The sequence below is a fragment of the Pseudopodoces humilis genome, chromosome 15 (genome assembly GCF_049639895.1).
Source record: "Pseudopodoces humilis isolate 2021_Gansu_Grassland_sample_001 chromosome 15, ASM4963989v1, whole genome shotgun sequence".
Taxonomy (NCBI): Eukaryota; Metazoa; Chordata; class Aves; order Passeriformes; family Paridae; genus Pseudopodoces; species Pseudopodoces humilis.
In genome coordinates this window covers 1111942-1121222 of record NC_142214.1, presented here as the reverse complement: position 1 = coordinate 1121222, position 9281 = coordinate 1111942, and the positions used below count along the sequence as shown (strand labels likewise).

Sequence of the window (9281 nt, the reverse complement as noted above, 5' to 3'; positions counted from 1 at the left end):
TCCCAGGGGCTGCTTTCCCCTGATGTTTGGACCTGGAAAGGGAGAGCACATCAGGTGCATTGGATGAAGATGTTTTGAATGCTGGAACAGTGTAAGGTGACACTGATCTCACAGAGCAATCATCTGCAGGCCTTCACCAAAGCAAGTCCTTGCTATCAGCTGACTTTGGAAAAGTTCAAGTGTCCCAAGAAGCACCTGTTGTCCTGGCAGACCCAGGGGCCCTGCACTGCCTTTTCCCACACTTCACCCTCCAGGTCTGTACCACGGGTGTATTCTGTATTTGGCAGCTGTCTCTAGGGTCTGCCTCCCCCTCATACATGGGGAGCAGTGTGCAAACAGAGCCCACATCCCTCAAGGACTCCTTTCCTGCCTCAGTGGAGCTGCTGGAACAGCACTCACCGCCCAGCACTCACCACCCAGCTCCCTGGACTAAGTCAGGTGGGAGGACAGAAGCTAAGAGCTGTTTCCTCCAATTAAACTGAGGAGGAAATTAAACTGGGGGGGCTCTGAAGTTGAGGCAAATGGCACAAAATGAGGAAAAGGTCACTGTGGTGGCTCTGAGTGGAGGCATCAGCCTCCTTTGCATCTCAGCATCTCCTGACCTTGCCCACCTGAGCCCCTCCTCTCCGGGGCTGAGCTGTGGTCACCTGCCCTGCAGCTCTGGAGGACTCAGGCTGGAGCTGCAGGGATGGCAGAGGAGCAGCTCTGGGGCAGGTGGGGCTGGAAGTGTGTGCTGAACCCGTGGGGCAGAGGGTTTGAAGAGAGACTGCAGTTCCTAGTCCAGTGGCACTCCTTGGGGGGCTGTGATGGTGAGATGAGACGAGCTGCACTTCACACAGGGCAGGAGTGCGGGAGCAGTGCCGCACTTAGAGGAACTTTGGTGTCTTTTTTTGGAACGCTTTTGATAGTTGAGGTGGCATCTGACCTTCTGCATTTGAGATCTGCTGTCTCAGGGATCTCCAGCTATAATATTGGCCATCAGTCCCTACTCTCGTATACAGAACCAGTGGCAGGCTCAGAAAAGCCTCAGAGAAAGCTGGCTGTTCTGAGAAGCAATTCCCATTGTTGCATTCGCTAAAACTTCTGGGCCCCTGAGGTATACAAGGGAGTGTCTGAGTTGTAAGTATCAAAAGAAATTAATTATTCCATATTATAATTAAGTCTTTTTTAATTAGCTGAATAATTGGAATTTCTCTTGCGTTACAATGCAGGTTTTCACGTAGCCAGATAACCTGAAACTTTACAGGGGTTTACCTGAGAAATTTCTTGCACCCACAATTGTCTTTTTGTAATATAAAGTAGTAAATATGGGTTCTAAGGTGGCTGCAAGAAAGGCAGCTCTCTTTAAAAGAAGTCTGTCAAGCCAAACTTGTCCCTCAAAATGTATGTTTTGTAAAAGCCTTCAGAAAATGTTGGGTCGAACTGTTTTAGTGTTATTGTGAGGAAATCAATATTTCCCTGCAGCCTTTGCAGCCCCCAAATTGTAGCATGTTGTTTGTGCAGAAGAAGCTGAAAGTGAAACTGCCTAAAAATGAGAGTGAAGTAAACTGACTTGTTTCTATAATTTGCCCTAAAAGTCCCCGAGGTAAACAAAACAACACACTTGAGCAGTCAAAACTGCAATATTCTCCTAATGCAAACAGCTGAATTGGAGGGTGCTGCTGCCATTCTGGGAGGGGTTTTTGCTTTTCTTTCAGCCTCCGTCCTTCCTCCCCTTTTCCCATCTCCTCCTGTGCTCCCCCACAGCAGATCTGCAGGCTTTGTCCTCCAGCAGCAGCACCAAGGAAGTCGTGCAAGATCCCCCTGTGCCTGAGTGCTGAAATCAGGGAATTGCCTGCCAGTCCCACCCCTCTGGAGAGGAGAGAACCTTCTCCCAGCGCTCTGGTGCAGCAGCAGCTCCGAGTGATGGAGCCCTGAGCTGGCAGAGGTGCAAGCAGCACTCCAGGTGCTCCTGAGCCCTGCTGTGACCTCTCTCATGTGACATGGGCTCCAGGGCTCTGGAGGGTTGGGATCTGGACAGGTGATGCAGGTGGAGCAGAGTTCACTCTCCTGGGCACTGTGGCTGTAACTGAGTGTTCTCTGAAAGGAACCACGTTGATTTGGTGAGTTTGGCTGAGACAAAATTAAGAGGGAAAGTCTGGGAGACACATATCTTGCTCACAGACACACCAGGGTGGGTGCAGCAGCTTTACAATCTCGTGTGTTCACCTGCCTCAGACAGAAAAAAAATGAAGCCAGTTTGTTTCTGAGAGCAGGAGGAGATCAGGAGAGCAAAGGACCAGAGGAAAGCAAATGCTGTGCTGACTGGCAAAGAGACTGCTCGCTTTGTGTTTTTTGTGCTTGACTGAAACATCTTCACAGGATTTTTTCCCCTCTAATCTGGAAATAATTCTGATTTATTTTAAGCCTTCTATTAAGACGAGTCACGCAGCAGCGGCTGGCTGGCGGTGGCGTGCGCGCGGACGCCTGAGTGTGCTTCCAAGGGGCTGCCGCCTTCTTCAGTTGACACTGCAGTCAATTATTGTGTTTTCAATTATATATAAAAGGCAATGATGGAGGTTTTCAGCTTTTATAGCACCACAAATCACAGAGTCCTTCACTGTGCACGCGGCATCGCTGCCACAGCGTAGCAAGGGGGATCACGGCCTCCCCGGGCAGGTTCATGGAGGGAGCAGTGCCATCAGGGACCCCAAACTGCCAAAGGGACACCAGGGGAGGGCAAACCCTCAAGGGCAGCTGCTCCTCTGCACCGTCCTTCAGCCAGCAGCCCCTGGCTGACAGTCAGGGCTGGGCAGCGTGATCCTGGAAGGGCAGGAAGATCTGTTCTCCGTGTGCTCCGCAGGGTCAGCAGCAGGGCTGTGAAGGAGCTTGTGTGGGCAAGGAAGGGTTAAGGTGAGGACATCATCCTGAGATGGGTCATGGCACAGGGGGTGACCCTGCAGCTCTTCTGTGAGTGTTCAGTCACACAGCCCCCTGCCAGCTCGGTTACTGGGTAGATCTGGAGCGAGCAGGCTGGGGAAGTGGTGGGATCTGTTTCACAGAATGATCATTTCACTGGACATTTGTACATTGTGACATCACTGTATTGCAAAGGCAGCCCTGGGAAAAAAGGGCTTGGACTGGCAGGTCAGGAGTGCTTGCCTTTGAAACCAGGCAATATAAGGAGAAACCCAACAGAGCATGAACAATCCTCCTCAGCAGCCAGAAGATGCCACCTACCATCCAGGGATCTGAAAAGGACTCACCACAGGCAGGCTTGGTCTTGATTTTGCCATTTGGGTGTCTTTATGCACATTTAAATGCCCCAAAATGGTCTGGTGCAGGGGCAGCACCAGCACTTATCAGCTCCTTGTTTCCTTTAGGAGAAGAGATATTAGCCAAGGCATTTTTATTCTGCTCTGCTGGCAGGGAAGGGGGTGTCTGAAAGCATCACAGGCTGTGTTTCACCTGTGGCAGATTGGTGGTAACCCAGCAGTCAGGTCCAGGAGAGCGAGGCTGTGAGAGGCTGAGCGGGCAGGAGCAGAAATCAAATCATTGCCACGTAGAGTGAGCAAGAACACTTGAATTCTGAGACTCCAGTGAGGAGGCAAGTGAGAAAAATAAACAGAAGCTGTCAGCTAAACTGGATATATTGACTGCAGTAAAAACTGGAGGAGGAGAAGTGACCCTGCTGACTGGGATGGAGATGTTTGGGATGGTCCAGAACACATCCTGGAGCCCTGTGCTCCTCTGCATGGTGAGGACACAGGCAAGGAGGATCCCCCTTGGTAAAGAAAGCTGTTAGTTCAGGGAGACAGGGGCCAGTGGGACAGAGAGACCACTGAGAGACTCAGTTAACTGAACTGGTTACCAGTGAAGGCTGGTTTTGAGCCTAAACTGAAAAAAAAAAAAAAAAAGAAAGAAAAAACCACTAAGATTGCTAGAAAATGGCTCCTGGTGTATCTGCTGCACTGTTGCTGTGGGATAATGACCTGGGATTCAGAATTTGCTGGATGTTAGGCATGACTGTGGGACCTGGGAATGCTGCTAACATAAATTGGGGCAGGGGTGGAAGGATGTGTCAGGAGGACTGGGAGGATTCTCTGGAGAGAAAAGGAACTTAGAGGTTCCTAGGCAAAGCAATTGGTACCAGCAATAATTGCTTTCATGGATGAGGCTCCAGAGGACAAACCAAAACCTGTGGAGGAGGAGAGGGCCCTTGACTGTCCTGCAGTTTGTGGCTCTCTGCCCGCAGCACGACAGAGGGTATTCTGTCTGGACTGGATAAATCTTGGAAATGGCATTTGAAGTAGACATGAAATAGGGTTTGGAGGGAACTAGAGCCTGGGAGAAGATCTGGCTAGATGGAATATAAAATCCATTAGTGTCTTAATGCATAAATTGGCAGAACTGTACAACAGCAATGAAAAACAAGCTACTGGGAGCCCAAACTTTTATTAAATTCTGGTGCCTCAGTGATGACTGAAATCAGTATTCTGCAGGAGTGAGGGTGCCCAGGAGGTGCCCCAACAGGCACAAGAGTACAGGGGTCTCCTCTGGTGCAGGAGGGTCTCAGCTCCCACACCCACAATTCAAAATGCTTACTGGAAAGTGTGCCTCAGGCTTTTTGTATTCAGCATCATGTTCAGGATAAAAAATGGGCTTCTCAGCAGCCTGTGTCTTAAACAAAATAGGTGAGTTTAGATCTGACTAACTGTGCAAGGATAATACAGAAATAGAAAGACTCATAATTACCTTACCTAGAAAATGATGTTTTCCTGTAAAGGCTCCTGAAATAGTGAGAAGAGCTCGGGATGAGGGTCAGTTACCTTTCTGCAAGTATAAGCTTGAGATAAGTTGGAGTATGGGAAGATTAATGCCTTTGCTTTAATAGCAGGGCTTGATCCAAGACTGCAGAAATGCTGTAAGTAGCCAAGCGAGCCCAGAAAGCCTGGTGGATCAAGGAGTGCCAGTGCAATGACCCAGTGTGTGTAATTCCCCTGTGGGGCTGGCATTAAAGGGAAATAGAAAGATGCATCTGACTGCGGATTTCAGAGCATTAAATGCTGTAACTCTGCAAACATCACCTCTCCTTGTTAAAATGCCAGAAATTACGGCTGCAGTAGTACAAGGAGCTAAGTGGGTTTTGGCCATAGATCTAGCAAATACAATTTTCTTTATCTCTTTAGTAGAAAAATGTTGCTAAAAGTTTGGGGTTTACAGTTCAGGAGGGGAAAAAAAATATTATTTCACTTGATTTCCTCAAGGATTTCACGAGCTCCTGTGATCTGTCACATATACATCACCCAAACGTGGGAGAAATTAGCCTGCAGGTCCAGGAAGTGTGTGACATCAGATGCGGCTCACACCTGAACTGGGTAGATTCTGGAGAGCAGGAGTGTCAGCAGAGCAGAAGATTTGGCTGCCATCCAGGAGGAAGGATTGAAAGTCAACAGACAAAAGGTTCAATTAGTGCAACAAGAGGTAAAATATTTAGGAGCGAGGTATGGAAGGCCAGGCTCCTGATAAACAGAGTGTGGAATTAATTCCAAAGCTGCCCAGCCCCACTGCTCTGCCTAGCTAAGAGCACTGTACGGCACATTTAATTGTATGCAGGATTTTATTCTGATGTTCACTGGAGTGAGTCATCCTCCAGCTAAGCTTTTAGAGCAAACCAGGCAATGGGAGCAGGGTGCAGGAAAGCAGGCAGCTCAGGAAAGCTGACGGAGCCCAGCCCGAGCTGCAGTGCTGGGCTGTCTGGACCCAGGAAGCCTCCCCATGCATGGTTTGCCTCTGTCAGCCAGGGAAAAAAGTGCCAGTTTGGCACAAAAAGAAAGATACCGTGTTCCAGGCTATTGTCTGTGCATCTCAAATCTTATTGACACCACAACTCCTTGTCAAAAAGAATGAGTATATTTAGTCTGGAAATCAGAAAAATTGGATTATCTTGTTGGAGGGAGGCCAACGGCACAACACCCCAGTCATGCTTCCTTGAAATACAATGTGTTCAATACAGCACAGGATGGTGCCTATCGAGCTGTGGGCTGGCAGCACAGCCCCTGATGTGGGTGGCTGGGAGAGTGAGAGCTGGAACAGGACACGAGGCTCCAGCAGCTCCGCGCTCCAGTGGTGCAGGGTGCTGAACACGAGTCAGATATTGCAGCCTCCTGATGTGCACTGGCCTGTGCAGCTTTAATTGCCTCTGTCAGAATGCATCCACATAAAGCAGAAATGTGCTTTACAGGTGGCTGGGGCTGGTGCAGAGCAAGGCTGGCACAAGATGTGCTCCAGTGCGTGCAGAGAGGAGCGGGAGGCAGCGGGGCAGGGCTCACCTCGCTCGCTCCACGTGGCACCAATCCCACAGGCATTGTCAGGTGTGCATCCCCACCGGCTGAGCAAACGAGCAGGAAGGATTTCATTTTGCTGAACAAGTTTTTTGCCCATCTAGTTACAAAGCAGCAAGTGCACAGAGCAGAATGCCCACAAACCTCAGGATGTGAAGAATTTAGCTTCTAAAGGAAGCTTTAAGGAAATTGGCACAGGTGAATGGCAAAAAGTAGGATGTGGTGTTCCCATCTAAATGACTCCACAAACAGCTACGGTCAGCCATGATTCTATTCCTTTTGAGACCTTGACATGAAGCAAGACATGACTCTGAGAGAGCTGGTGGTTAAAAGCTTCCTTATCAGATGAATAGCAACTGAAGGGTCTCACAGATTAATGAATGAAAGGATCTGACAAATGACTGCAGGATAATCAACAAATAGCTGAGCAATTAGGGCAAAATGTTCATAGAATAGATAAAAGGCAGAAAATGGTAAATAATCAACATGAAGAATGGTGAGTAGGGGTTCAGGTAGTATATCACAGGCTCCCAGCAAAGAGCACACCTGGGGCTGTGAGTGGGATGGATCTGGCACCAGCACAAATAAAGGCATTTCCATTGTTCATTAGTTCAAGTAAGTTCTGACAATGTCAGGCAGCTTCATCAGTCACAGCCAAAGCTTTGGAAAGGAGAAAAACACTAAGCCATAAGAAAAGTTGTCTTTACTTTCCAGGTGACAGAAAGGAGTGGGTGTTAACCATCACCAGAGCTGGATCAGCACAGAAACATGGATCTGCTGTGGTGGGTAAGAGCAGCTCTTCCAGCTGTATTGTACATGAATTTTCCTGAAGCTGGGCACATGAGTGAGTGGTGTTGGGGTATTTTTGCTGTGCCTGCTGTGTCAGTCTGCATGCAGGGTGCTGTGGGCTGTGTTTCATTCACACTGGAGCTGCCAGGGATGTTCCCTGAGACACCCAGGGCCTCTCCCCACGGGCTGTACCCTCTGTCAGAGCTCAGCCCCAGCTGGGCAGGAGGGTGGGCAGGGGATTTCAGCAGCTGTTCGGTGCAGTAGGTGCTGGGCAGCAGCGTGGGCTGGGCTGGAGCTCTCTCCTCTCCAAAGCGTCCGAGCTATCCGGTCACCCACAGCTGGACATGTGCAGGGATGGCTTAAATGTTCATCAGCCCCACTCTCCCAGAGCCAGTCGTGCTTTGCTGTGGCTGGAAGAAAAACACTGGCTCAGCCAACAGTTTGAAAGCCCTTACGTTTTATTTCCTTTTCTCTTCCATTTCGCAGTCCCATCCACTTTAATTTTAAAGTATTGTGTTCCCCCTTTCCTGAGAGGCCAGCGTGTTCTAACAAGCGGTGTAGACACAGCCATGCACTATTGTTCCTGTCACCTCTCATCACACAGCCATCACCATCACGCTAAATCCCTTCCTCGCATCTGCATTCCTCTGGATCACACCACATCCGCCCTCAGCCCTCCTTTGTCTCTCCATCTTCTGCCCTCCCCAGCCGGTGCTGCAATCCAGGGAAAAGGGAAAGCTGCCTTGTGGTGGTGGAGGGGCTTTTTCCTGTCAGAGGAACTCGTTTCTTCTGCCGCGAGCGAGGATCTCCGGAGAGAAAGCAAGCTGAAAACGTCTTTGAGCAGCCTCTTCTGTTCTGCCCTCCTGGTGCCGCTTGAAAATGAGAAGAAAAGGGTGGGGGGGTGGAAGATTAAAAAAAATAATAAAGAAAAGAGAAATAACTTCAAAAAGGAAGCCTCTTCCAGAGCCCAAACAATCAGTGGGACAACAGGAGAATAGGGACAATGAGGATTGCAGCTCTGCTCCCGCCGGACGGGAAGCTCTCAGCGCTGGGCTCTGGGCTGGCCTGGGTGATGAGCTGAAAAGCTCCCTGCCCACGCTGCACACAAAGCCTGGCCACAGGGCAGAGGTGAAAGCAGCTGGGAGCCGGGTCTGGAATGTGTTCCACGCCGGGACCGTGTGGCACTGCCCCAGCACGGGTGACACCGGGGCAGCAGGCCGGCCTGACCCCGGGCCCAGCCCGCCTGGCCCTCGCGGCCTGTGCTGAGCCTCAGTTCAACAAACCCCACCGGCAGCTTTCGGAAAACCCCTCACACCTGGCAGTGTCATCTGTGACCTCCTTCTGTTTGCTACCAAAACACAAAGTGGGAGAGTCAAGGATCGTTAGTTGACGAGGCAAAACTGCCCCTTCCCTTGCTCTTTTATTTCTATTTCTGTTTCTCCCGTGAGTATCCCCTGCTTGGGAGGCGGCGGCTGCTCGTGATCCTTCCTGTGGCCAGGACAGGCTTCTGCGAGAGCTTGGGAACAAATGATAACAGAATTGCCTGCAGACTCCTCATGCCATAACTCCTTCCCTGCCCAGAGAGCCCCACAGAACCTCTGGGGTCTGGGTAATGCTGTCAGCCCATCTCTTCCCACATTTTTGGCGAGGAGGAAGGATTTGCAGGCACCAGGGTCCAGGAGAAATCCATTAGCAGCCCTCAGTGAACCTCCTGAGGGTCCCCGGCTGTGCTGCACGAGCCAGGGGCCTTTGGCTTCTGGAAAAGGGCATCTTCCTCAGCAGGGAAGAAAAAAGATGGATCTACACCTCTGTATTTTTTTTTCTAGGCAAGCTAAAGAAAAGTTGATAGAAAAAATGTATGCTTTAAAACCTAGAGTCAAGGGTCCATTTGGTAGATTTTCTTTTGAGTTTTGAGCTTTCTGGGGCTTTTTTATCATTATTTTATTTGGTGGTTGGATTTATTTTTCTTTATTTTTTATTTTTTTTTAATTTTTTTTCTATTTTTGCATTAGAAATAGTGTCAGTTGTCAAACAAGACTCCAGATTGATTTGGGTTTTTTTATGTCTAGCTTTCAACATCCTCAAAGGCATCTAATTGTTCAGGACATACTGAGTATCTGCACTTACAGAAATCAAGCCTTGAGTGGAAGTCCCCTGAAAGCCAGGCAC

The 9281-nt window shown here is 49.5% G+C and overlaps 1 long non-coding RNA gene across 1 annotated transcript; it reads left to right on the top strand.

Annotated features, from left to right (window-relative positions):
- The first annotated feature begins 989 nt into the window (after nucleotides 1-989).
- On the top strand, nucleotides 990-8041 carry LOC106628341 (uncharacterized). Its single transcript, XR_001331679.2, has 3 exons — nucleotides 990-1119; nucleotides 7038-7109; nucleotides 7821-8041. It is a non-coding gene; the product is annotated as an uncharacterized LOC106628341 (long non-coding RNA).
- Nucleotides 8042-9281: the final 1240 nt, after the last annotated feature.